Below are 27765 nucleotides of genomic sequence, written 5' to 3' on the forward strand. Positions count from 1 at the left end.
CACTAGATAAATGGAAGAATTTTTGCAGTGGGGGTGGTAAACTACAGGCACAGATTGCTCAGAGAGGTTGTAAATGCCCCATTCCAGGACACATTCAAGGTTGGGCTGGATGGGGGCTCTGAGCAATGTGATCAAATTGAATATGTCCCTGCTCATTGCAGAGAGTTGGACTAGATGGCTTTTAAAGGTCCCTTCCAATCCAAACCATTCTATGATTTTATGACAGCTATGTAATGGTACATCATTAAATCTTCCTTAATTAAAATTTTATTTCAGCTTAAGTCATTAGGACAAGATAATACTGCATGCCAGAGGGGAAAACAGACAGGAACTAGTTGTCTAATATAAAACACCCTAATACTGCTAAGGAGACACAAGTTGATAAATCCAAGTAATCCTAGTAGTTAGCTAAAGGAGTTGAGGTCCCATTCTTTTTCTCCATCCCATCCATAGAGCTCTTCTAATAAGATGCAAGAAACAATTTCTTCGTGAAACCAGCTGTGGTTATCCATCACATTACAAGTGCAAGAACCAGACACAACAGCCAGAGTAACTCAGAAAAAAATGTTCTTTTTAGCTGAAATAAATTATCTATGTGTCCTGCCTCGACCATGCTCTGAGGGAGTCTTCATTATCGCTCTACTGGATACAATTTGTCGATCTGACTTGAGGTTTGACAATGTGCAGTAACTGATTCTCACTCAGGTTGGTACTGACCTTCTCAGTCTTTGTTCATTTGACTGGCCTTTTATTCATTCAAGTGGACTGAAAAGGCAACAATTGGCAGTAGAAGGTGGTAGTCTAGTAGTGAAAACAAAAAGATACTTTTGACCAGTAATTTGCTGGACTTGACTTGCAAATCAGTTATTTGTTCTTTCAAATTGAACCTTATTTTGTATGAGTTATAAACTGTGTTTACTGCTGTAAAACAGGCAGCCTGACACTTCAATAATTACAGCCTACAGAGCTTACTTTGTACCAGCACTGTGAACATTTATTCTGATAGCAGTGCTGCTTCTAGATGCTAGGCTGCTTCACCACTGAAAACTTGCTGAAACTCTGTGGGAGGATGTACTTAGTGAGATATTTTGAAAAGGGAGAATTTAGATCAGGCTGAAAAAGCATGGATTTTTCTTTCAGTTACAAGAAAAATGTAAGTTTGTCACGTACACGAGTACCCAATCGTTGTTACACAGACATTCAAAAAAAGAGTGATTATTTTTAAAAACAAATAAACCATTTGGGAATTTAGCATGGGAATTATCTCTCTCAAACAGTGTCATTTGTTGCTGGATGACTGTAGGAGTCTCCATTGCAGGGGTCTTTGACAGGGTTTCTTCAACTGCACTGGAAACTATTCTGCTGAATTCCTGTAATTTAGCTGGACTGTGATCCTATGTGACCACTTCATGATACACACAAATAATTGTTATTAATTATCTGAAACTTCATACAAAATATCTCTAACCGTGCACAAAAGACTGTCTTATGTGACTGTTTTTGCATCTGCAGGAATGATTTCTCTTAACTATTTAAAGGTAACCATGTACAGCTTGACGAATTTGCAGCAGGGCCTGCCTGGGAAGCATCTGGAATAGCCAGATGTCCTGTGCAGTACGTTAATATACATATTGGAATGTTCAAATTGGTCTATACATATCAGGAGATGCTTTGGGAAGTGTGTGGAATTCCCACCTAGGGACTCCTCTGCTAATTACTCATATATATTTTTGAGAAGGAGGCCAGGAGCTCAGTCAGTCACCTTGACTAGGTTAATGTGATATTTCAATTCAGTTGGATGTCTCACTTAGTAGGAGTTCCTGGGCCACTAGGCAATTTCTGACTCACATGCATGAGTGTGCATACAGGCAACAATCCTGGCAACTAGTTATGCAAATATAAATATAAGACAAACTTGAATTTTATGCTAGTAACTTCCGTTTCAGACCTCTTGCCACATTGTGCAATACATACTCAAACCTGTGAATCCCATAGATTTATATCAATGACTTGGGTGGAAGAAAAAAATACAGGTTTAATGCTATCATTTTTATGAGGCCTTGTTACACACCAGACATGCATCACAGGGAGGAGTTGCTGTTTTGTTCATGTAAACAGGCTTGTCAGGCTTTTGTCCCCAGAGATTTGTGGAGGGGAGTAGACATGCAATAAAGACAATTGCTTGCTGTCATACTAATTTTTCATGGATCCTGATTTAGGTTCCTGTCCTGTCCAATTTGTGATTTATATCACTCAAAGAATCACTGTTAAAGGTATTAGGAAAAGTGCTTTGGGTATGGTATTGTAAGGGTGTGACTTAACAGCAAAGGTCCACTCTATTACTTACTACACGGAAGAAACATACAAAAGTATAACAAGTTTCAATCAAGGTACACTGATTTACACAGAGACTGGAGACATAAAGGGATGAAGGAGACCCTCCCTCTGAGTCATGTGAATCAGAGTGGACTCCTTGGTTGGAATTTACAGTGGCAACTATGGGGCTGTGTTTTGGATTTGTGCTGGATGGACACAGGGTTGATAATACAGAAATGTTTTTGTTATTGCCGAGCAAGGCTTACACAGAGCCAAGGCCATTTCTGCTTTCCATAATGCCACACTGGTGAGGAACCTGGGGGTGCATGGGAGGTTGGGAGGAGACACAGGTGACCCAAAATGACCGAAGGGATACTCCAGACCATATGATATCATTGTCAGTATATAAAGTAGAGGGAAGAAGAAAAAAAGGGGAGATAAATTTGAAATTATGGCATTTGTCTTGAAATTTGGCATTCTTCTTCTACACATGCTGGGGCCCTGGTCTCCTGGAGATGACTGAGCATGTGCCTGCCCATGGGAAGCATTGAACTGATTCCTTGTTTTGCTTTTCTTGAGTGAATGGCTTTTACTTGTGTTTTCTAGCTTTTATGCTTCTGATTGTCTCCCTGATCCCACTGGTAGGGAAGCGAGCAAGTGGCAGCATAGCTTTTGGCTGTTGACTGGGATTAAACCATGACAACTTCTGATTAAGTTTATATGAGGCTAGGTCCAATCTTAACCTCAGATTTGGACAATGGCTTATGCCTAATGGAATTATCTATATAAATAGATAATTATCTATATAAATTTTATAAAAATTATCTATATAAAGTTTATAAAGATTAATACAGAGGATCAGTTTCTTTAGTATTAAATTATCATGCTATCAGTCACTTACCAAGGATCTTTTGCAGGTAAGGGTTCTCTCCACCTTAGATAAGAAAGGTTATCTTAGTCTCAGGTAGAGAATCTCAGACCTTAAGAGGCATTCCTGCTCAAGGGGAGAGACATCTGGCATGTAGTCCAGTTTTAATTCAGGGAGAACTCAAACTGGACTCATTTAAATTTGATCACTGGTAAAAGGTCTCTCTTCCTTGGGGAGCAATTTTGAGGGGAGTCTCAGCTCAAGGGGAGATCACCACCACACAGCCAGATTGCCTAGCAGGGAAAGCACAACGGCAGCTCACTTAGGCTGTCAAATTTATGGAAAAAAGTGGTTGGGTCCTTGTCAAGTTGCATGCAACAGTGAGGTATGTATGAGGCACCTTGTACCCACAGCTTTCTAGCCTTGAGTCTTGGAAAAAAACACCTGCTATTTATGTGTTAGTCACATGATTGATGTTCCAAGCTCATATGCACTGATCCTCAGTGTCACTGTTGGTTTGTGGGTTTCCTGGAGGAGTTCATGGCCCAGCTACTGCTCAGGCCCTTACCTCCTCTGAAGCTTGTATCAAACTACTGCTAGTACTTTGGTTAAGGGGTTCACATCTGTGCCATCATCCTCTTGCAGAGAAGAGTATGGGTTTCGATGTTCACATCTATATTTAAAAAAAGCTGATTGTGCTTAGAATGCCACTTTTCAGTATTTCCAGTGCTAGTGAAGAGTACTGTGTGTTCCTGTACATATAACTAAGGGTCATTTATTCGGCAATTTTGAGTCTTTTATGTCTAGTCCAACTTATCATGGACTCTACTCTTTATAAAGTCCTTGTACTTCCAAGGACATTTCTGGTTCATTTGCTGAACAGAAGAGCCAAGGGTGGTCTCATTGTGTCTTTCATACTTAAACTGCTTTATGCGTTAAGTATTTCATATTATTGTGTATCTACACCAAAAGTTCTTAGATGTATTTATGGGTGGGAAGAGTTTAGATTTTACAAATTTTCCTTTGGTCATTGTAAAGTCTGACCAAATACTTGTTGAGTAGGCCAAAACCCTTTGCAGACAGGCTGGTTGTTTCCTTCCTCCTGCCTTCCTCATGGACATCATTTTATTAAGGATCTTACTAATGGGAGAAAGCTCAAACTAGGACAAGAAAGCAAGAAAGTTATCCTGCAGACAATATGCAGACAGTATGAGCTGTATACCTGCAGGGTATAAATATTTCTCACTCAGTTTCCAGGTGATATATTTATTTATGCATGAGTAAAAAAAAGGAAAAGAACATTTTCTGTATTATTTTTAAAGCTCTCTCAAAAATATACATATTGATGTGCATATTGATCCATAGCATTGCTAATGCTACAACTAAAATTAATTTATAGCTAGATCAGGTTCTGTTTATATTTATGACAAGTTGAGGTGAGTTGACCCTGACTGGCCACCAGGTGCCCACTAAGCTGCTTTATCATTCCCCTCCTCAGCAGGAGGGGGCAGGGAGAAAATGAAATGAAAACTTTTCTAGCTACCAGTACAAAGCACAGCTGAGAGGGCTGATATGGGGAAAATTAACTCTATCCTAGCCAGACTCAATATAGATGTTAATGAATTTGTTATTATTTACCAACTACATCCATTATATTTAAAAATATATTCATATTCTTTATGAAAGTGGCTTTTTTCATTTTGCAAATTTGAGCAATTTAATTGTTTCATTCTAAGAAGCAGGATAATTTGATGGACAACTTTGTGCTTTAACAGTAAATATATGGAGTGAGGTTTCTGGTAGGAAAGCTCGCAGAATGAAAATCTCATGTAAATTTTTCATTAGCACTCTGCCATTGAATCTCACTCAAAAGCTCACAGACAATGTAAGGCTTATAAACATGATTTGAGAATATTCATTTTAATGTCAGTGACATTTTCAAGAAAAAGTAGGCTGAAGCGAAGTACTTACTACCATGAAGCTGAGGACTCCAGCGATTAACAGGCTATCTTAGTATTTATGGAAAATGGATTGGGTTTTTCCACATGGTTTGTCAGAGGCTTAGTATTCCTCTTTATATTAAAGTGGAATGATGCAGGGACTGGAAGTCATTAAAGTACAGAAATAGGAACCAAATAAGTCTCTCAGATCAGGATTAATAACATTAGTGTTACATGATAACTCTCTTTTCCTTTTTCTCCTTTTTTCCCTTTTCTCCTTCTCTTTTCTTGCAAAGGAGCAGACAACCCCCTCCCCCTAAAACAGCAGCAATCTGCATTTTAATTTTAACACACAATAGGACACGGATAATGCTGTTTCAGTGATAAATCCATATGGGGTTGGCTCTGGTGAGTAGCTTTTTTGCTAATGACATCAAAACAGTTACTATGCAGTGACCTTTAAAGAAGAAAACTGACATTTTTAATCTTATAGATATTTATATTTAACCAGTTTGAGTACTCTCAGGCTAAATATTCTCTGTCCCATTATGTTAAACACAGGATAATTACTGTTTGATGTATTGAGACAGTGGAAGAAAGAATGTGTGGGATTAACTTCAGTAAGTGTGTTTTATTTCTGTATGGTTGGTTGGGTTTTACAATTATTTATAATAAATTTGCATCATGCCAGAAAATTGAAAACATTCTTTAGTTACATTATGGAATGTGTAGGAGTATGCATAATTCAGATGGGCTAAGCCACTAAACATTGCCCAAATTGCTTGTGAAATATGACAGGAAAGATGTCTAGGGGAAATGTAGACAGTCATATGAAAGGTTAATTTTGTGTGCTACTGAAATTGCATTCAGAATCTCTAGGTTCACTAGTAGTGCACACATTATACAACTCAACTCCAAATGATAACAATCATGTTGGTTGCTTGTTTACACTTCATCAATAAATGCACTTACAATACCTCTGTTACAGAATTTTTTGCAAGGATTGCCATGTAGTTACTGTTCTGCTAAGACTTTACAAAATGTTTCCTTTAAATTTCTTTCACAATTTTAAGATGCTTAAAACAATCTAAAATTTCTATGTTTGGCAGGATAATAAAAAGATATATTAAAGTACATCTTTGTTTTTCAGTTCTAAATAAAATATAGCTAATAAATTTAAAAAGAATCAAATGCATTTTTTCCCCTTTGCCAAGTGCAATGCAATTCTAGTCTTTCTTTTTAAAATACACTTTTCCCATTATTTTATTTTATTTTATTTTATTTTACTTTTTAAGTAATTTCAGCTTTTTTTAGTCTTCAAAAATAGGAACAGCTGTACCACTTACTTTTGCAAATTGTCTTGTCTTCTTGCTTATGAGTGATGCTTTCTTTAGTATGGCTAGAAACATCATAAAGATTAGCTTCTGTATACATGAACCATTTCTTTTCACTAGACTGAGTTCATAGTCGTAAAGTCTGCTGCACTGTCTGTCCATGAGCAGATGGATTCCATTGTAGTCACAGTCAATAGTTATTTTTTTCTACTGCTAAAGTAATTTAATTGGTAATTCTTTTCCTGGGACACTGAAATTTGAGACCAATTTATAACTTGGAGGCCTTTTTTTATAAAAAAATTTTATATAAGTAACAGTTTGAGACTATGTCTATGAGTGGTCTAATGATGTGTAAAGAGACTTGTTATGATTTTGTTAAAGTATTTAGGTAATAAATGCCTATTTAGAGGGGAAAAAAAAGTGGGTTTGAGTTGTAAAATTAATTTATTCTTTTTAAAATGCAAAATGTTGTCATAATAGGAATGAAGGAATCCATATCTAAATATCCAATTTATGAATGACTTTTCAAATGGGAATTCAAGAATTTATCAGGTTGCTTAACTGTATTTTTTAAAATTTTATGTTATTTTATGTCCATGTTCATGAGTTCTTAAGCTTGAGAAAAGCAGAATTCTATCTAAGTAATATTTTTGAATTTTGTGGGCAGGTAGATATTTTTGTATTGGGTTTTTATGATGTTGCCAATACCTTGGGAGTATTCAAATCAGTTAATATGTAAAAATACATGAAAGTACACTAAGTTCATGTTTAAATGCAATTTATATTTTAGTGTTGTTAAAAACTCTTTTAATAAGAAGTGCATTAAAAATGTCACCGCAACACCTGCCTTTTCTTATTAAAAATGTACTTGGTGGTCAAGAACAAGCACATCTGAAAGGGTGTTTGCACATTGATTTTGTCTCTCACAGAAGCTAGAGCTGCCTCACCACCATCACAGTGAAGGGTATCCTGTCCCTGTGCTGTTCAACACTTTAACGATTATCTGAATGAGGGGATCGAGTGCCCCCTCAATAGGTTTGCTGGTGACACCAGGCTGGGTGTGAGTGTTGATCTGCCAGAGGGAAAGAAGGCTCTGCAGAGGGATCTGGACAGGCTGGATTGATGGTCCAAGGGCAACTGTGTGAGGTTCAACAAGGTGAAGTTCTGGGTCCTGCACTCGAGACACAACAACTCCATGCATAGCTACAGGCTGGGGGCAGTGAGGGAAAGCTGCTCAGAGGAAAAAGACCTGGGGGTGTTGGTCAACAGTAGCTGAACATGAGCCAGCAGTGAGCCCAGGTAGCCAAGAAGGCCAATGGCAAAAGACGTGTAGATGTTGCACTTACGGACATGGTGTCGTGGTTTTGACACTGGCCAAACACCAGGCACCCATGAAAGCCGTTCTCTCACACTCTCCTGCTACAATTGAGCTGAGGAGAGAGGAAAGAAAAAAGTAAAGGGCTAATAAGTTGAGATAAAGACTGAGAGAAAACACTGTAAAGGCAAAATAGGTTCAAATTTAAAAGTATAAGGTAAATTTGTTATTAACAGAGTCAGAAGATGCTAATGAGAAGTAAAATAAGCCTTTACTGCACCTGTTTTTTGTCCCCAGCCCCTCCCTTTTTCTCACCAACAGCAGAGGGAGACAAAGGCATGGGGGTTTTGGTCAGTTCATCACCCGAGATATTTTTGTTTTCGCTCAGAGAGAGGAGAGTTTCCTCTATTATGCCATGGGGTCCCTCCCACCTGACACAGTTCTCTGTGAACTCTCCAGTGTAGCTCCACTCCCACAAACAACAGACCAGCCAAAACTGCTGAAAAATGAGTCCCTCCCACAGACAAAAAATAGGCTATGCCAAATCAACTCACATGGTTTAGTGGTGGATCTGGCAGAGTTAAGTCAAAGGTTGGACTTGATGATCTTAAGAGTTCTTTTCCAATCTTAATAATCCTATTCTAATAATGTCTTCCTAATATCTAATCTAAACCTATCCTCTTTCAGTTTAAAGCCATTACTCCTTGTCCCATTACTACATGCCCTTGAAAAAAAAATCCTACTCTGTTTTCTTGTGGGCTTTAAGTACTGAATAGCTGCTCTAAGGTTTCTCTGGACCTTTCTCTTCTCCAGACTCAACAAATCTGTCTTCATAGGAGAAGTACTCCAGCTCTCTGATCATCTTTGTGACCCTCCTCTGTATTTGTACCAGCAGGTCAATATCTTTCTTGTGCTGGGGAATCACAGACCTGGATGCAGTACTCCAGGTGGGGTCTCAGGAGAGAATAGAAGAGGGCAGAATTACCCACCAGCCAGCTGCTGGCCAGGTCATTTGATGCAGCCCGGGATAAGGTTGACTTTCTGGGTTTCAAGCACCTTTTGCTGGGTCATGTTGAGTTTCTCACTGTGCAGCCCCCAAAGTCCTTCTCCCCAGGGCTGTTCTCAGCCCATTCTCTGTCCAGCTTGCATTTGTGATCAGGATATTACTCCAACCAGGTGCAGGACCTTGCACATCCCTTCCCTTCACTGTGTTAACCACACCACACAGTTTGGCGTGTGCTCAATACCACTGTTCATGTTTCCAACAAAGATATTAAACAGTGTTAGTCCCAACAGCAACTCCCGAAGAACACCACTCATCTTTCGCTGGACTCTATTCGGATATGAATCTGTTGATCACAACTCTTTGAGTGTGACCATTCCTTATCCACCAAGTGGTCTATCCATTAAATCCATGTCTCTCCCATTTAGAGACAAGGATATTATGTGAGACAATATGCCTTGTAGAAATCCAGGTAGATGGCATCACTTGCTCTTCCATCATCCACCAATATGGTAACTCCATAATAGAAAGCCACAAAATTCGACAGGCACAATTTTTCTTTGTGCCATGTTTACCGATCACCTACTACTTCAGAAAGACTTCAGAACTTGTGGTAAGTTCTAAATAAAACTGAGACTTTTTTGTATGTATTTTTTCTTAGAGCTCAAGTTTGAGAGGTCAACAACCATTTGGAATGGAAGCAATGGAATAGAAATTTTAGTATTTACAAAGGGGCAAAATATATGAAAAATGTTAGATTAAAAGTTTCTTTAAAGGTAAGCTGGGACTGCTACACATACCTTATTCAATTTACTTGCAGTATTTATCATTAATGAGAACCTGAACTGTTCATTTTATTGAATCTGAATCAGCATTTTAACTGACAGGTTTTAAGACCATCTTATTCATGAATGTCATGGTTATCTCAACCCTCCATGTCTCCTACCAATGGGATAGAGGAGAGAAACATGAAAGAAAAGGAATGAAAACATAATATAAATTGTGGGGTGAAATAAGAACAGTTTAATAATTGAAACAAAGCGAAAGATAATAATAAAACCAAAACTTTTACTACTAATAATAATTGTAATTAAAAGACACAGAGAGAGAGAAGGAGTGGGAGAAAACCTCAGAAACAGATGCACAAAACAAGTGCTCACCACCCTCTGACATACCCAGTCTGGCCCCAAGCTACAATCATCCTCCCTTTCAGGTAATTCCCCCTCATTGATATATTGAGCATGATCTCTGGTGTAGAATATCCCTTTGGCCAGTTTGGGTCAGCTGTCCCAGCTGTGCTCCCTCACAGCTTTTTGTGCAGATCCTCCCTGACAGAGCATGAGATATTAAAAAGTCCTTGACTTTGGGTAAGCACTACTAGCAGCAACTAAAACATCAGTGTGTTGTCAACATTATTTTCATCCCAAATCCAAAACAGAGAGAAAAATGAACTCTATGCCAGCTAAAATCAGGACACTGATGTACTGATCTGTGTGTTTTATCTGTATTTACATTACCTTTTCTATGATGTGGTAAGAGTGGTTGGCCACTGCAGTAATCTCCACAGTTATCCTTTATGTAATGTCTCTCCTTGACCAGACAACTTGCTCTGCTCCAGTTTTATTGAAGTTATCTTCTAAAGGAATTTCATCTTCCTCTGCCCGATCTGATTGGCATAGCCAAGAAGTATGGTATAGTTCCCCTGGCTCTTGAAGAAAATGGGAGAATCCCAGTATTTCCATTTCAGCTATTCAGGATACGAAGTTTCATTGCAATATTCTATATACTTCTGATTCTGTTCTTCTCATATTTTCTAGTTTTATATTAGAATACTGCTGTCCAATTGCAATGAAACAACATTTAAACCTTCATGTTATTTGTTTAATAAGTATGAAAGCAAAAATGAATTCTTTTGACTGAAAGGTCACATTTTACCTTCCTGTTGAAAGACAATGTTTTGTAAGTCAGACAAATATAAAGTTTCAGAAAATGTCTTTCTGTAATCTCGAAGTTTCATAAAGTTGTGCATTAACATTGTATGCGAATGCTACCTATACATGTCTAGAGACAGTGCCTTTGTTTTTTCACTATGCCTCCTTGAATGTTGGGGGTAAGGATTTTTTTGGGGTTACTGAAAACAAAAGCTTTGGAACAGAGGATAGTATGCACATGGTAAATGTGATTTAGAGGGGAGTAACTTTTTTGCAAGTGATTTTTGAATAATTTTTGAAGACTTTGGGTTAGCTTAAACTGCCTGAAAAATTGTTCTACAGAGAAAATTCTCTTACTCTTCTGTTTTGTTATTACCATATTCCACAGTTAAATAAAAACAGAGTGATTAATTCCTAGGTCCTATCTTGTCTTTTGAGACCAGTGACTACTGATGCGTTTCATGTTTTCACTATTAAGTCAAAATTCTGTAAACCAGAAGCTGAGAAAGCAGATTGTGGAGATCTTTCAGTGGCCTCAGCAGAGGAGATAAGCAATAGTAAAATAGTGATAAAACTTGTTTTTCTCTTTGTCATCTGTTTTAGGTACAATAAGCTTGACAATGTAAGCGAATTAAGGAAGCAATGGTCATATCTTTATACAAGAACAGTGTTTCCTATTGAAATGGATAGTTGTTGTGTCCTTAGAGATTTTCCCAGACTTTCCCAGAAGACCTTCCTAGAACATCCTGAAAACTTTGGAGAAAATTTACAGAACTTCTGCATACAATAGATGGCACTGCCAGTCTCTGGAACGAGCCTGAACCTTAGGAAAGGCTCTCTGAGTTCTGGCCCTTTAGAATGGACTTGCACCCTTCCTTATTTGGAAAGTATGGGCTACTACCAGCCTGTACCTTCCCATCCACTTACTGACAGATTAGGTCTTTTTAGTGGCTTCTCTCTATAACCTCCTGTGGCATGTTCAGCTCTGCAAGAGCTGAAAGGATCAGGAAATTTGAACTAGGAGACAGAGAGAAAATTGAGAATTGGTGCTGCATTAATGTCAAATTAAGAAAATTAAGGCATAAAATCCTACAGCTCCTGAAATATAAACACCAGTAATATTCTTGCTGGTGTTGCCAAGCTAACGAACAAGTGTTAAAAAGTGACTCCTTCAGCATGTGTTTAAATGGTTGCAGAATTCTGCAATTCTAACTGCCCCAGGTTATCAGCTTTGTGCAGACACTTGCACATGTAACTCAGTCTACTAATATGTGATGCTTGCTAAACTACAGCTAATAAAATATATCCCCTCTATTCTATTCTTCCTGGTTCTTTAGTTACTTCATTAACTTCCTAAAATTTAAATTTAATTTGAAACCTAATTTTAAAATGTTGGGTTTATTTTTTAAATATATATATTTTTAACAGCTTTTTATGTTAGTGTTTTTAAGTGTTGTTAATTTGAGATTTGTCAGGGAATAGACAAAATGTTTTCTGGACAGATAAGTTTGTTGACTTCTTATAAGTGTATCATGAACATACAGCTGTTATTCAAATATATCTAAAATCATTTTTGGAAAATTCTGCTTTGGAAGCAGATCATAGCAAAAAAAAAAAAAAAAAACAAAAACAAAAACAAAACAACTTTAAACGAAGAGGATATTTTCTGGCAATGCTATTCTGTGACAAGACAGAGTACTTCCTGGAATGAGTTGTTGATCGTTGTTTACAAGGGATTCTTTCCATCTCCAAAAGCAGATACTCAATTTTTAATGCCAGTTTTTAATTCCTGCTGTTAGTGCCTACATTTTGAGAGATAATTACATGGTGTGGAATTAGTATAGAAGTGTGTTTATAACACCAACCTTTTCATTGTTTTGAATAGTGTTAATTTATAATGAAAGATTTCTATGCAATGTCTGTTGATAGTTATAAGATACCTCTAAGATTTTTTTTTCAGTTATTTTACAATCCCTCAAAATAGTTTGGGGAGGGACATAATGAATATTACCATGTAGGATTCCAATAAGACAAAGAATTCATGTAAGGGGGAATGATGTCAGTTGACTGAGAGATGCTCTAGGAACTCTGTTGTGCCGTCAATACTGAAAGGATATTGGTCAGGGATTCTTTCTTGCAATTTTCTTATATTTTATCAATGTTTCTACATCCCAAGACATCTTTCATATTTAAGCATAAAAATAATCTTGCAACAAATTGGAAGCTTCATAAGTACACAGTCTTCTCCTACCCAATGAACTGGAGGTTAAAAGTTCTAGTGTGTAGAAACATTCCCAAATTATGGATGATTTTTGGGTTTGTAATTTATTTTTAATAAGCAATGTCATCATTGTATTTATTTTCCCAAGGAATCATTTGTGGCTTTGGGACTGTGGAATCTTCTTCTGCTCTATGTGATCCTAAATATTTATTTCTTCTATGTTAAGACTGCTTTTGCATGCTGCAAAAAGAGTCAGGGGGTTGCAAGTTGATGGGGTATGGCTGGAGATGGCAAATAATCTCAGGGCCAGCATGCTCATCTGGCCACCCAGAAGAAAGGAAACAGACACAGCAACTGGAAATCACATACCTCTTCAACACATAGTTAGCTTTTCCATTTCCTTAAGTATGCTTAACTTGCTTCTTGGGAGATTTAATAAACACTGCCCTGTTCATAATTTTAAAGCTACTTTTCTTTAAGGCTTACTGAATTTGTGTCACTTAAGCTTTCTGATCATTCAGCCAAGCTGCTTATTTGACTTCTTTCTGAGTGACTCATAGTTGGAAAAATGGTCTGTACTTGTACAGTTAAAAACCTGGTAAATACTGAGTGCTTTGTAGAAATAGCTGCACTTATTCTGTGAGGAACAAAATATGCTCCTGCCAGTTGGCTGAGGACATGCATCATCAGCCTGACCTTTCAGCCAAACCTAGGTGCTCAGTTGCAGCTGACCAAAACTGGGTCTGTAGATGTTGCCAGACCAACATCTGTAATAGTTGCACAGAAAATGCTGTTTATAAGGATTTGTGCAAATATTATTACACCAGCATACATTTTTGTGAACACAGAGATGCAGTCAAAAATCTCAATTCTTGCATGAAACTGGATGTGGAATAATACTGTTTGTCTGGATTATGCTCATGGTACAAATCCCATAGTGAAGGTTAGTGAGGCAAATAGGCACACAGAAACTGTGTAGGTGATTTTCCTTTATATGCCTCACTGTCCTATTCACAATTTCATGCTGCATTTCTCTCGCTGCATGGCCTTGCTGCTGGTTTGGTGAGATTACTGACACAGACACAAAGACTCACCAGAAAGTCTTTGGTCCAGTCCAATTACATTCACCAAAACTGTAGTTTGAGTGGATTTTTACGCTACAGTTTTACCAATCTGGAGCCTTAGCCCCTGGCTTTCAGTAGTCTGTGCTTTGTACAATTGCCCATGATTAGCTTTTGAATTTTATTTAACCAGTTCTTTTCCAAGAAATTCCCTGGCATGCTTTGGAAGCCAGAATACATCCAGCAGGACAGTTAGTTCTACTAATCATACTTTGAAGGCTGAGAATTCTGTAGCATAGATGTATTTGCTCCATATCAGTTGGTCTCAGTGCTCAGGAATGTTCCTAGGCACATTTAATTATAACAATATAGATGTAGCCTAGATGTCTGGTCCAGACAACACTCTGACTGCCTTCGTCCCAGAAATATGTAATTTTTAAAGTGTGATGCTCTACTTAATTGCATAGAGTGGACATCTGTGCATGCACAGAAGAACCCTTCACTGCAAGGCAAGAGCCTGTCTCCTGCCAAAAAGATGTGCCATAGCTGTAGTACTTCACTGCAGAGGCCAGGGAGTCAAGAAGAAAGAAAAGATGTGAAATTCTGGTCCTTGTTGTTATAAGGTTGGAAAAAACCCTTCTTTCCCCCCCTGGATAGGGCTTTTACTCTAGGTATGTTATTTCTCACATAACATCTTGAGACACTTGTCAATGGCATTGGAGATCTTCTACTCCAAAAAGTAGGTTGCCTAAAATGAAGGTATTTGACAGCTGTAGGAATTATGCAAAAGGCAAATAACAGTATCATTTTCCCTTTATTCTTTCCTACCATTTACAAAAGGACTACCATTTCTGAATTAATTATCTGTCCTCTGAGGTAGCTGAACAACTAAAGTGATAAACAGATAAAGGATCTTCCAGTGTTTCTCACTGTCTGGCTTTAGTATCTGGTGTTCTTAACCATAGGAGCACCAATGGTTTTCCTGTTGCTACAGAAGGACAGAGAGTTGAGATAGATTCAGTTGATCCCCTTATTAATTTTTAGTCACTGGGATGCCTAAGTAAAACCTGGCCTGATGGCCCTTAGTCTCTCATCACTGCTGGCATTAAATCCTAGCTTCACTGAAGCCAGTGGAGACATTCCAGCTCTGATTCAGTTTTGTAAACACAGACATCTCTTGATCCTTTGAATATCCTAGGGTATTCCACCTGGAATCTATATTCTGTTTAAGAAAGATATAAGGTTCCTCTTCTTCTGCTGTCATATCTGCTAAATGATTTGGATATGGTAGTACAACTCAAATGTCTAAATGCTCGTGTTTACATCACTGATTAGAGAGCCTACTATCATATAGCAGATCCAGGATTTTCTCTCTTATGCTTAGTTTTTTATAATCACAGTGTTTGTCTATAGGTCCTTTGTGTGGCTGGAGTTTTGATTGTGTGCTTAATAAATGATTAATTATCCTCTTTTTCTTCTCTACTTGTTTTGGACTCTTTTCCTGTGCACATACAGCTTTTTAAACCAGTTGCTCCTTCCAGTTGTGTTTGACTCATCCATGGCAAGGGAATAGATATAGATTATCAAACTTTCTGTAAATCTAACCCATTAATTTTACTCCTTCTCTCTATTTTAATATTCCATTAATTTTTGGAGTCACTTAGATTTTGGAACAACATGCAGGCATCTGGCAGAAACCCAGGACAGTATGCTTCCCTGTCATACTTGCTCTTACAGTGAGTTGAAGTTTTTTGGCTCTAGAGTAAACCATCCTTTATCTAATTTTTGCATTTTAGAATGTCAAAAGTAGATATTTTTAATTAAATTTCTGGGGTTATCATGGGTTAGGTTCAAAACACATATTACTTGGAAATTCTTGTAAGGAATGCATAGATAATTTTAGCTTGTGCTCACTCCAGAATAGCTGAATTTCTCAGCTGTGATAAAATGGCATCACTAAACTCTGTTACTTGCCTGTTCCTTCATGAAAGGCAGGGCAAAAATCCTTTTGTATAATAAGGAACAGGCAGTTTGGTGTTTGCATGGAAATGCTACCTGTTAAAGTGAAAACTGTAACTGTTACACTTCTTTCTTATATTTTTCCTTAAAACTTCCTTGAGCAAGGTTAGCTGCAGAAAGCTTTGGAGTCAAACCACTTGTGCACATACAAGCAATTGTGGATGACCGTCATGCTTCATAAAGTTTCAGTTATGGTCTCTCACTTGTCACTTGTGCTGTATCCCATCCACACTTTCTGCCATGAAAATGATGATGGCTCTCAGTCCATGCAGGGGCCTCTTCAGTCAATGAGAACTTTGACCAGGGATGATATACATAACAAGTTTTGGATGATATCTACAACTTGAAATTACTGCAAAAATCTTTTTTCTCAGGAAAGCTGAATATTAGACTTGACAGTTTCCTTGCTTTTATGTGTGCGATATGAAAAGGCCTAGAAATAAATATTTCTATATAGTATCAAAATTTCACTGCTTTTTGCAGCCCTATATGCCAACACAATTCAGTTTTCTTCTTAGCCCAGACAGACCTAAAGTATATGCCATCATGAATGGATCTGGCAGTTCAGAGGTAACATGTTGTGTACGTGGAGCCAGAGGCAACAATATCCATAGCACATAAGGAATTTACTGCACATTAATATCAGTATAAAAAATATAAGTCAGTCCTAGCATGCTAACATTGAAATCCTTTCACAGTCCAGAAATGGACTCTTTGTTCTAGAGATGCTGCCAAAGGAAACAAAATTTAAAGGTAAACAGTCCGTAGCAGGTAACAGGACTGATGGAAAATAAATTTTTAGACAATAGAGGTGTTTTCAAGATATATGAAACCAGTTGCTGGGATGCTGTGGTTACAGAGGCAAAATGCTTTTTGTCAAGCTATTTAATAGTTATGAAGATGAAATTACAACGTATGTTATCAATTAACAAAATGTAAATTTGCTAAAGTAATCTTACATACAGAAGAACAATTTCCTGGAGCATAGTCATAAATGTTTCTTTCAGAAGCAGAAGGAATTCATATGCACACAAAATACATTTTAGCTCTGCTTGTGTTAAGTAGCTCAAATTTTCCAGTGTAAAGCGGTGACACTCTGTGACGTCAATACATACTAGGAGCATCCTAGTTCTGCATTTCACCCATCTGAGAGGTCATTTTTATAAGGGAGATAAAACATTCTTTTCTGCCAATCATACAGATGCAAATACACCTTATTTAATATTTGCAGTCTGTCTATAGATAAAAAAACATGTAAGTGCTAAACTTCAGTAACGTATATAGTATATTTGTTAAGGGGTTTTCAGCTATAGTGTGTTTCAATGTGATTAAAACTTTTCTTTCAAGAAAAGGTTCTTTGTAATTTGCTTAAATAAGAAAAAAATGGCTAAACTAATATTTGAAATAAATAAGCACTACTGAGACGTATGAGACAGACCTCCAAACCAAGTAGGGATAGTCTGCTTGAGGCAAGGAGAGAAGAAATTATGTTCTGTGGGAAATGGCTAATACAGAAAATATGCAGAAGAAGGCAGAAGATAATGCTGAGAGAATGTTTCACTGGCAGAATAAGTATCTGATTTGAAGAAACAAAGACCAGGATGCCCGATGGAGAAAACACACACTGTGCAGGTATTCCAATAAACAGGAAAGAACTTCAGGCAGACGATGATTAGCTGAGTTACTACACATATCATGCAATACATGCAAGATTCAAGTTTCACTATAGGTGTGTAGTGGAAGAGTTGCAAAATCATCAGCCTGCTTTTTTTAAAAAGAAATGTATTTCAATATATGTATTCGTGACATCGTTTGAGCACCTTCTTATGTTTTGGCAAAAGTATAGCAACATTTGTTACAATTATACATTGATCACAGCTGAAACTTCACCAGCAAGGATGTTTTCAGTGCTCATCTTACTTATAAAAGAGACCCTAAATGGAGTTATATCTTGCTTAGTAGAACAAAGTATTGTAATGTACAATTGCTTGTATTGATAATGCAATAATTTCTTCTCCAAAAATTGACATTCAGATTTTTCAAACACTAGGATCAAAGCTGAAGTTACTCATCAAATCATCGCTTTATCTCTGTGGGTTTAAGCCAGAATTTTTTCAAATAAAGTTTTATTTTATGTGCACTAATTATTAATTGAATTTCCATATCATAAAGTCCATTTATAAATGGACTTGTTTACATCTGACAACTCCAAAATGGACTAAGAGAAGTCAAATAAACTCATGGAATGGTTTCGCTATTGATGTCTTTCCTTTTTTCTGCTTTAATTGACAAGTGATTGAGAAAAGCAAGCATCCATTTGCACTTGTGTAAAACCTTAATTTCACCAGTAAGTCTTTTTAGGTTGCATTCTTAAAAATCTGATAGAGTCTTAATTGTAAAAGTACTTCAATCCACTGACCCTTAAATATATGAACACGAAATAGAAACAACAACAACAAAAAGTTGCCCTGATATTGCAAAACTGATAAAATAAAATGTTCTTTTATATTTTTCCAGAGTTTTAGTATGTCACTCTCTCTCTGAATAATGTAAGTAACAGAGACTATGCTTGTAGCCTCCAAGCCTAATAGAAACAAAATGACACAAGGATTGGCTGAAATACAGTATCATAAGGAGACACCAAATGGGAACCTCCTCTAGGTCTTTGAGAATTCCCAGTCCTGTGGGCTAGGAAGTCTGGTATTTTACCAAAGCTTATTAGGAGAGGTAATGAACTTAGCCACAATACCAACACTTCTGCATCGCTTTCAGTTCCCTGTTATACTGTATTACACATGACAGGTTTTCTTTGGGGCTGTCTTTTTTATTATATTTTTGAATGCTAAATTAAAATTAGTAACCCTTGGTTCTGATTATAAATTTAGGCTAAGATTTCTAAGCAGCACAAGAATCTAAGTAAAATGATTTTTATCTGCCTAGTACTTAAGACTCTGGTACTTAACTCCAGACATTGCTGTAAGTGAATGATTGTGCAAAATCCTTGGTTCTGTTCTTAAGTGATGCTCCACAGTTTCTGGAACAAGTGCCTCAGGTGTACAGGTTGACATAGATGCTTAGAGCATTTAGGTCTGAACCTCCTAAGAGACATTCAGAACTTTGAAGCACACTGCCATTTATTTGTACAGCACTAAAATGGAACAAGTTGTTCTTCTAACCTGCTCAGCAAATACTCTATATAGCTCTCAGTTCTCAGTTCTATATACTCTATAGTTCTCAGGAGCCTTTTCTGTCACTGCTAGTCTTAGACTTTGTGTTACAGGCTCTGCTAAAAGCAAAGATAGGGACATAGATCTCTTTTTCTGCTACATTTCTTTGTAAAACTCATGACATTACTTATGTGTATTAACGTTAAGGTGCTTTGGTGCCTTTCTCCCTACTTCTAGTAGCAATAGTTCTATTGCACTATCAATTAAAAGGACCACTGCTAAAGCAGATCTTTGCTTGGAAAAGTATGACTTAAATACATAAAAGACTTTACACTTGAACTCACCATGACTTCTTGTAAGCACCTCTTAACTGTAAATTGACTTTTTTTTTTAAACTGCATCTGTCTGTAAACATCAGCAAAAAGTAATTTACAGAAAACAGAGACACAGAGAAATATAAACAGAGAAGGTGATTCTGTGATGTGTTTTTTCTGTGATAAGTATTTTTAAATATAAATTTGAAACATTTGATATGAAGTAAGAAACCATATGAAACCTTGACAATTCTTTACCACAAATGTAGCAGATCTTTTATAGTTTTGTGTGAGAGAAATGTAAATGCTGAAGCTTAGATTTTTATATTAAGCCTTCAGTTTATCTTGAAAGATACAATTAGTTTTTAACAGCTACATAGAAAATAATGATTTGTGATTGTGAATGCAGACAGAATTATATGCCAGGGCCAGAGATATTGTAATTCCTTCTCTCTTCACACATGTCTTGGCTCAAAAACAGAGGAATGTTTTCATTCAAACATACATTTTGTCTAATTGCTTGATAATGCATCTGTGTAAGTGATAGATACAATTAGACATAAAATAAAGAATGGTATCAAGAATGGCACCCCGAATCATCATTCTTCATATTGGTGTCTGCTAGGTGTTTTTTGTGAAGGAAGACCTAATATTACTGTTAGATGTGAAGAAAGCAAGCCATATATTGCAAAGAAGAGCAATAAAAGCATATCTCCATTTCTTGGTTTGAGAACAAAATTCATATGAATTCAAAAGTGACCACGTGTTTGGCAGTATTTGTGCACTGTATTTATATTACTCACATCTTGGTAAGTAAAACTAACTAAGGATAAATCCACCTTTTTGTTCCTTAATCACTCATTTGATATGCCAAAATTATATTACTAAATAAATATAGAAAGTAATTCTAGTAATATTTTTGTTATTTTTTCTGTTTGGAGGCCTATTTCAGGAGGACTTCCTCATACTCAAATATACTTTGCAAATATAAATTCAAGTATATTATATCATCTTTTTGATGCTACTTTTATTGACTGAGCAATTTTTTTCATTACATTAAGACAAAAGTAACTTTTGATTCCTAATCTAAAATTTCAGTTGCACATTGCATAATTATTTTACAGTTAAAAACTAACAATTCTGTTATTAAAAAAAATATATAGCGACAGTAATGTAAATATTTTTCCTTGAATAATAGAAGTAAGAGTATGTACCATTTAATGGTAAGTATTTTAACAGTAACATGCACTCTTTTAACCAAACTTTCCTGAGCTAACCTCACCTTCTACATGCAGTTGTCAAATACACTAACATACAACCAGGATAAATACCATTCGCTGCCCTGAATTGACAAACAGCCTGCAAGCAGTCAATTTACATTGAATTTCTGCATGTGTCTTTTTCAGGTTTATTATTATTTTTATTTCAATTGCTTTGGTTATACCAAAAAGGAAATCAGAGAGGGTAGCATATTATTTTTGTATGTTAAACAACTAAATAGCATACTTTAATAGGGAGACCCAACATTTTCTTCTTATGAAGCAGAAAGTCAAAAAGATAATTTTGGTGTTAGGCATACAGCCTTTCCTATGAATAAGAAAAAAGTTGGAATTTGACAAGGTCTAACCTTTAAAAACCTCAAAATCAAATTTAGGCATTAAAGTTAACAAGGTTTTCAAAAATGTAGTACAAGGAAGCTGGACACCTAGAAGATGTAAAGTATTACTCAGATGCTAAGTATTGGTATTTAAAATGCTGAAATATTTTAAATCAACCAAAATATTGACTAAGCTTCTTGAATTTCTTTTTATGAAATGAAGAAATTTCATCACAGCAGGGTACCAAGATAGCTCACTGTATAATGTTGGAATCTGGGACAGCCCTGGTGATGGGGATCTCAGCAGCAGTAACATGAGGGTGAAGGTTCAGGTTCAGAGAGCTGCCAGGCCTACAGCTCCAGGAACACTGACACTTGAAAAGGTATTGCAAGGGCATCATGTCAGAGTGCCAGCATTGCTGGCTCCACACCTTTTAATCTCTGCCACCTATAGCAATGAAGATCTCTGCCAGAGTTCCAAGCTGCCATTAGGGCTAGGGTTAGGTTGTAGAAAGTGAAAAGTGTAAAACACACACCAAGAGGATCACAGCAGGGCCAAAACTCTGCTGCCTCCTCACTTTTCAGATTAGTTTCATGCTTGGGGATGGTCACCTCTTCTGTAGACTCAAGCCTACTTAAAGTTAGCATGAAAAATCTTTTTAATCTCCAGCCTCCGTGATCATGAGGACCTCTGCCACTGCCAAGCTGCCATTAGGGCTAGTGCTATGGACTGGGGTTAGGGTTGAGAGAATAAAAGAGCTTACAGCTGGAAAAGACATCCCAAGGTGATCCCATCAGGGCCTCAATTTAGCTGCTCCTACATCTGTCTCATCTGGACCACCCATGGTGACGGGGACCTCAGCCCCAGCAACAAGATGACTTTAGGCTAAGAGTTAGGGTTGGGAGAATAAGAGCCTAGAGCTCCAGGGACACTGGGGCTGGAAAAAACGTGCAAGAGGACTGTGGCAGGGCCACAGCTCTGCTGCCTCCTCACCTTGCATATTAGTTTCATGCATGGCAATGAACACCTCCATTGTAGACACCAGCTTGCTGATAGGTTAGTATGAAAAAAAAGGTTTGATAATTAATAGCATATGTTAAGCTAGTCTTAGGTAGTATCTTTCTATAATCCTAGTTAATATCTCCCTATATAATTGGTGGTAAGACTGAAAGATTTGTATTTTAGATAAAAAAGGATTAAAATAAAATTCTGAACTTATCAAAGACATCAGCATATCCTGACCTCAATATATTTGATACGATGTTTAATTTAAATTAATGTCTTAATGAGATAATTTTGCAACACAGTAGCAATATTGACTAAAATCTTGAACAAGGCTAGGATTCAGACAAATAACCTGAAGCCATTCAGTGGCACTTGTGAGGTTCATTTTAAACTACAGCCTGAGACTTGCTTCTTTGTGGGTAGAATCTGAAGAAGAATTAATTTTGCAAAATGATTAGGGTCAGAATAAAGTTACTTCTGGAAATCTCTCTTGACTAGGTAAGTTGAAATCAGAAGGAGAGTGGGCAGAAAGAGATTTGTTTTCTACTTAACTATTAATTTACTTCATCTATTTATCATGGTGGTTTTCAATTATTTACCATTTATTCTATGTGCTACTGTAAAGTCCAAGTATGAGAAGCAAGTGAACTAAATTATCTGGCATTCGTCTTCATGAGCTTCTGAGCTGTCATAAGCTCTCTAGCACAGCATGTGCCTTCAGTCGACACTTCTACAAAAGTGACTTTGCAGCCTGAGCTTTTGTAGGAGTTCTTGTGTGTAGAGTGATCGGGCAGGCCTCTGTGACTGCCTTAGCTTGGTTACAGACTGATATAAAGAGCACATCTTTCATGCCATTCAAGAATGATGTGAACTTTGAGTCAGCTTTTAGGCCTTTTATAATTGTTCAGATATCAAGCAAAGACTTCAGTGAGAAAGTGAACTTTCATTATCCTGAAAAGCTGTAATGGATCCCAGACATAAAATCAAATTAATATTTAATTTTTTTAACCAGTTAACCATTTAAATATAATGAGAATGTAGTGCAATGCCACTGTCTGTGTACAACTCCTCAGTGATTCCTATAATGCAGATACTCCTGGGAAGGAAGTTCTTTTTATTTTTTGGTCAGTAGTTGAAATAGATCTGCACTGAATTGTGTGGTGACATCTGGGGGAGTTGGAATTCACAACACTGTGCATGCCTCAAGTTTTAATTTTCAGACTTGCATAGTTTAAAATTACATCTGTCTGGAATGTACCACTGAAAGGATTTTTCCAACATTGTTTCCTGATCCAATGAGCTTTAAATTATTTCTTCATGAATTTTCATGAGAAAAATAAACTAGATTTTGTTGCTATGAAAGAAGGGAAAATACAAAATTTTTAACCTCGGGAATCAGACTCTCATTTAACTATATTTAAAATGTAATTCTGAACCCTTGCGCTAATTCTGTTGTGCAGATTTCCTTATAAAAGCGGAAAGTAAGCCAAAAATGTATTTATGGCCTACAGTAGCTGAAGCAGCAGTTTGTTGGAAAGATCGTGCCACAGCAACGGTGGATGTAGGCTGGTTTTGGTGCCTGCCTCCCCATCCTGCCAGTTGCCAGGCAACACTGGCAGTCCCAGTATGTCCTACACTGCAGATCAAGCTTCCTCTGCACATACCTTTTTTCATCATGGCTTCAGCTATTCCTGATTCCAGCACAATGGTTTTCTCTTTTTACACTGGAGCTGCATTTATTACCTACTGAAGACAACTCTAGTAACAACAATTTACCTTTCATGTTTCTTTTCACTTCCAATGTGACCTACACATACAGAAATTGGTCTGTGAAATACAATCATCTATTGGAAGAAACAACTGTTTTGTCACAGCAGCAGAGCTCACAGCTTTTTGGGATATATAATGAGAAACAAAACAGATATTTAAACAATGGGGGCCTCTATTTCAACAAGTGGACTTAAGTAGACAGGATTTAATTATAGCTGTAGTTTAATTAGAATGAGGTTGATGCTGCTGCTCTGAAGATACTTCCTTTTCTTTATGTTTACTTTGAAAATCAGGGTCAAGTTATTTGAAAGCTAGTAAAATAAAAAGAGCACCACCCCTTAGCACCACAACTTTTTGTGGTATATTTAAAAAGAATAAATCATCATCTAAGTCTATGCTAGAAACATGCATGTTTTCCTCTGGCAGTCACTAATTCAGTAAATAACCTGTGTAATAGGATGGATTTTCAAGTCACAAGGGTTTAGTAGTAGACTGGGGTACCTGTAACAGCTTCTCCTCATTATCAATTATTGCATAGGCTTGTTTGCTTTCTCAGTGATGCTTTTCATCTTATTTGGACTGAAGTCTCTTGCTACTATACCTGGCAATGCTATTGCCAGAATTGTTGTTGGCAGGCTGTAAAAAGACAAGATTGGAGAGAAAGGATAGTTTCAGAAGCCAGTGATTAGCAAAGAATGCACAATGCATTATTCACAGCTGTGTATCCATAGACACTTTAACAACTTTGTTTTAAGAGCTAGGACTATTAATTAAAATATCACTGTCCCCATTTAATAAAACAGTACTTTGGTTATAAGTGCTGTTACCTGAAACATAGATAAAATAGAAACCTCTGAATAATAAATATGCAATAATTCTTCTGGGACAGTTTGAATTCAAACTACAGTTGCAAAATCATAACTTAAGGCAAAATAATGTGATAAAAGGGTGTCTCTTGGTCTACCTTGAACTTTATTACTACACGTAACACATTGTTAGCAGTTTGAAGTAGAAGATCCAAGTGCCCTGCAAACTTTGTTGGTTGTAATCTGGTGAAGAATGGTGCTATTGTCATCTCTCTAGGGCAAAAAGTGTTCGGTTTTGTAGTTACAGGTGTTGCAATAAAACCTGTTCATGCTGCTGCAACCTGGTTTTACACTCCAGCAACCCTCCCCATGCCTGTGTTTGTCAAGCCATGAAGCTGTTTAGTAGGCTGTAGTTCACTTCAACAAAGTACCAGAAAGGAGGGCTTTTTGCTTTTTCAGCAAAAAGATTTTGTTGAAATGCAGACCCTATAAATCCCTGCTCATACTTTAAAAAGGGAAACAACTGACTTAAAAATGCCTATTTAAATATTTTGTTGCTTCTGTAAGTGTGTAAAGACCTTTTCAAAGCATTCTTCTTCAGAGTAATTAGGAGAAGAAGGAGGTACCATTTAAACTATTCTTATTTCTGACACAAAAATATAGTATATATATATTTATATGTAGAGTATATACACAAAAGTATACATATAAAGTATGTAGATAACTCTCCCTGTTTGGAAAAATCAAGCTTTCTGAATTCCATTTACTTGAGCCTATGGTGCTTTAGTGATCTCTTCTTGACATAAGCATCCAAGTTTAGGAGTCAGACAATATCTAATTTTATACTTGGGCTCAAGCAAGTATGGTAGTACACAGATCTGCTTAATGGCAGCTTCCTAATAATGCAACAATAGACATTATGAGTTCAGCTGGAAACCACTGCCACACAATGCCACCTACACATCGTCAGAATCCAAAGCTGAAATTTTGGATTTATATTATGAGACCTATAAAGTCATTAAGAAAAACCTCTTCCTGTCAGTGAGAAGATGCTTTCAGAGCACTTTTTTCCAACCAACAAATGATCTTGATTGGAATCTTGGTACCATATTAATATTTCAGCCTAGTGATAATTTTGCCTACTTGTGATAGGGAGGAAATAAAAATTTGAAGCTATTAAAGTTGCAGCTAACAAAACTCAAATTTCTTCTCAGTCACTTTAACTCTTTTCATCCTGTTAATGATTTTAACTTCACCATGAATACATTTCTGAGCCTTGTAAGTTAGGAGTTAAAATACTTGATATTGGTGTGTAATATAAGAAGGGTTGCATGCATAAAGCTTTTAAATATAGCACTCTTACTTGACAAAAAAAGCTCTAAATATAACGTTTTAGTGTTTAAAGTTATGTGATTTAGCAAATGTATTTCACTATTTGAAAATATTTCTGTTTTTTTTTACTTAAACCTGTGGCACTCTAAATAAAACTTCATTTAAATGTCTGAAAATTACCCTGTCAGGTAAGTGAGAAGTAGCTTGATATTCTTGCTTCAACTGTTCAAAAAGTGTGCTGCTCAGAAACTGCCCTGACAAGTGTTAGGAATTTCCCTGTGAGTACATTTTGTATTTTTTAGAAACCTCACAACCTATTTTTTTTTTCATGTTTCATTTTTTTTCTACAGTAATGAAGGGAAAGAGTTTCAAACAACTTTTACATCCTCTATACAAATCTTAAAAATCACCAGAACTTAAATGGGGGAAGAATACTGTGTGTTACCATGTAATACAAAAGCTCTGCCTACTCCTTTATACCTGTGCAATGGGACTCATAAGGTTTTGTTTGACATTAAACATTGCACAGTTACTGGGCTGCACTGGAACCCTGTTGGCTTGAATTGCTCTTGTCTAGTCATGTTTTGAAGCTGGAAAATTACCAGAATTTGCTAAAACTTAAGAGCTTCAGGAACCTCCATTATAATATACCTGTCATGGGTAGAACTTGATTTTTTACACCAGCTTCATGAAACTTGTTTATGTGCCTAATAAAGAAGCACAAGAGAAATTGGTAATGTAATGAAAAGTTATTCCTGGATTGCTGATAGTGATAATATCTTTCCAGTCATTCTCCACTTGCAAGTAATGAAATTTTGAAATAATATTTTGGTCTCTGATATGAAGTAGTTTCACCTGACCAGATTCAAACTGGTGATATTAGCAGTAAAGTTATTATCGATGCCATTTATTTCAAGGCTGAGTAAATGGCAAATATAGTATGACAGGAAAAATCAAAATCAAATTACAGTGTATCAATTCATAGTAGTGCTCACTCCAGTTAAGTCAAAACAATTTCTTTGATGCAGACTTGGAGGGTCAGAATAGCTTCTTAGAGCCTACATCCACCTCTGAGATGAGACTCTTTTCCCTTTTAAGTGTAGACCGACACTCTTCCTTCACCAGCTCAAAAATAACCTAGCAGCTGCACAGGAGTTGGAACCTTCTAATTAGCTCTAAGAAGCCTGAAGGAAGGACATAGCAGATTTTGAGAAGAAAAAATAAGTCAATTGGAGAAATAGATTTTCTGACTTTGGGACATCTAAAATTAATTTTAGTTCTAATAATGTTAGTGGGCATGTTGCCATCCTCTTCACTTGAAATGGCATATGGTCCTCCATGAGGTGCCAGTTGGGAGGCTATTATAAGCAGTCTGGTAACTAGGATCAGTGTAGATTCTTTACCACTAATGGCTGATTCTCAGCTGGACAGTGAAAGATAAAGTGAGGGATAAATGGTGAGGGAAAAAAAGAGATTATTTTAGAGATGTGTTTAAGAGTTGACTACAGGACCTTTATAGATGTTAGGGATTATTGTGCGCTGCATTATCCCTTAAGAGAGGTTTAAAGTTCAGGTATTTCAGTCGTGTTAAAAAAAAATCCATGACTTTACATATTTTGAAAAAAAAATATGCCTAACTGTTGACTGTGTGTGGTTGACCCTCTGTAACAATATACTTTGTTTTTTCAACACAAAACAGTCTTTTGAATTATCTGCCCTTGTGTCTAGAACTGGTTGTTTACTTAAACCATAATGTTCTCAAAGC

General features: G+C 36.7%; 1 protein-coding gene across 2 annotated transcripts in view; it reads left to right on the plus strand.

Moving 5' to 3' along the window:
• Nucleotides 1-27765, plus strand: part of CSMD1 (CUB and Sushi multiple domains 1) — a 1072714-nt gene that overhangs the window by 111074 nt on the left and 933875 nt on the right. The window lies entirely within an intron of this gene.

This window comes from Sturnus vulgaris, chromosome 3 (assembly GCF_052056855.1).
Source record: "Sturnus vulgaris isolate bStuVul1 chromosome 3, bStuVul1.hap1, whole genome shotgun sequence".
Classification (NCBI taxonomy): domain Eukaryota; kingdom Metazoa; phylum Chordata; class Aves; order Passeriformes; family Sturnidae; genus Sturnus; species Sturnus vulgaris.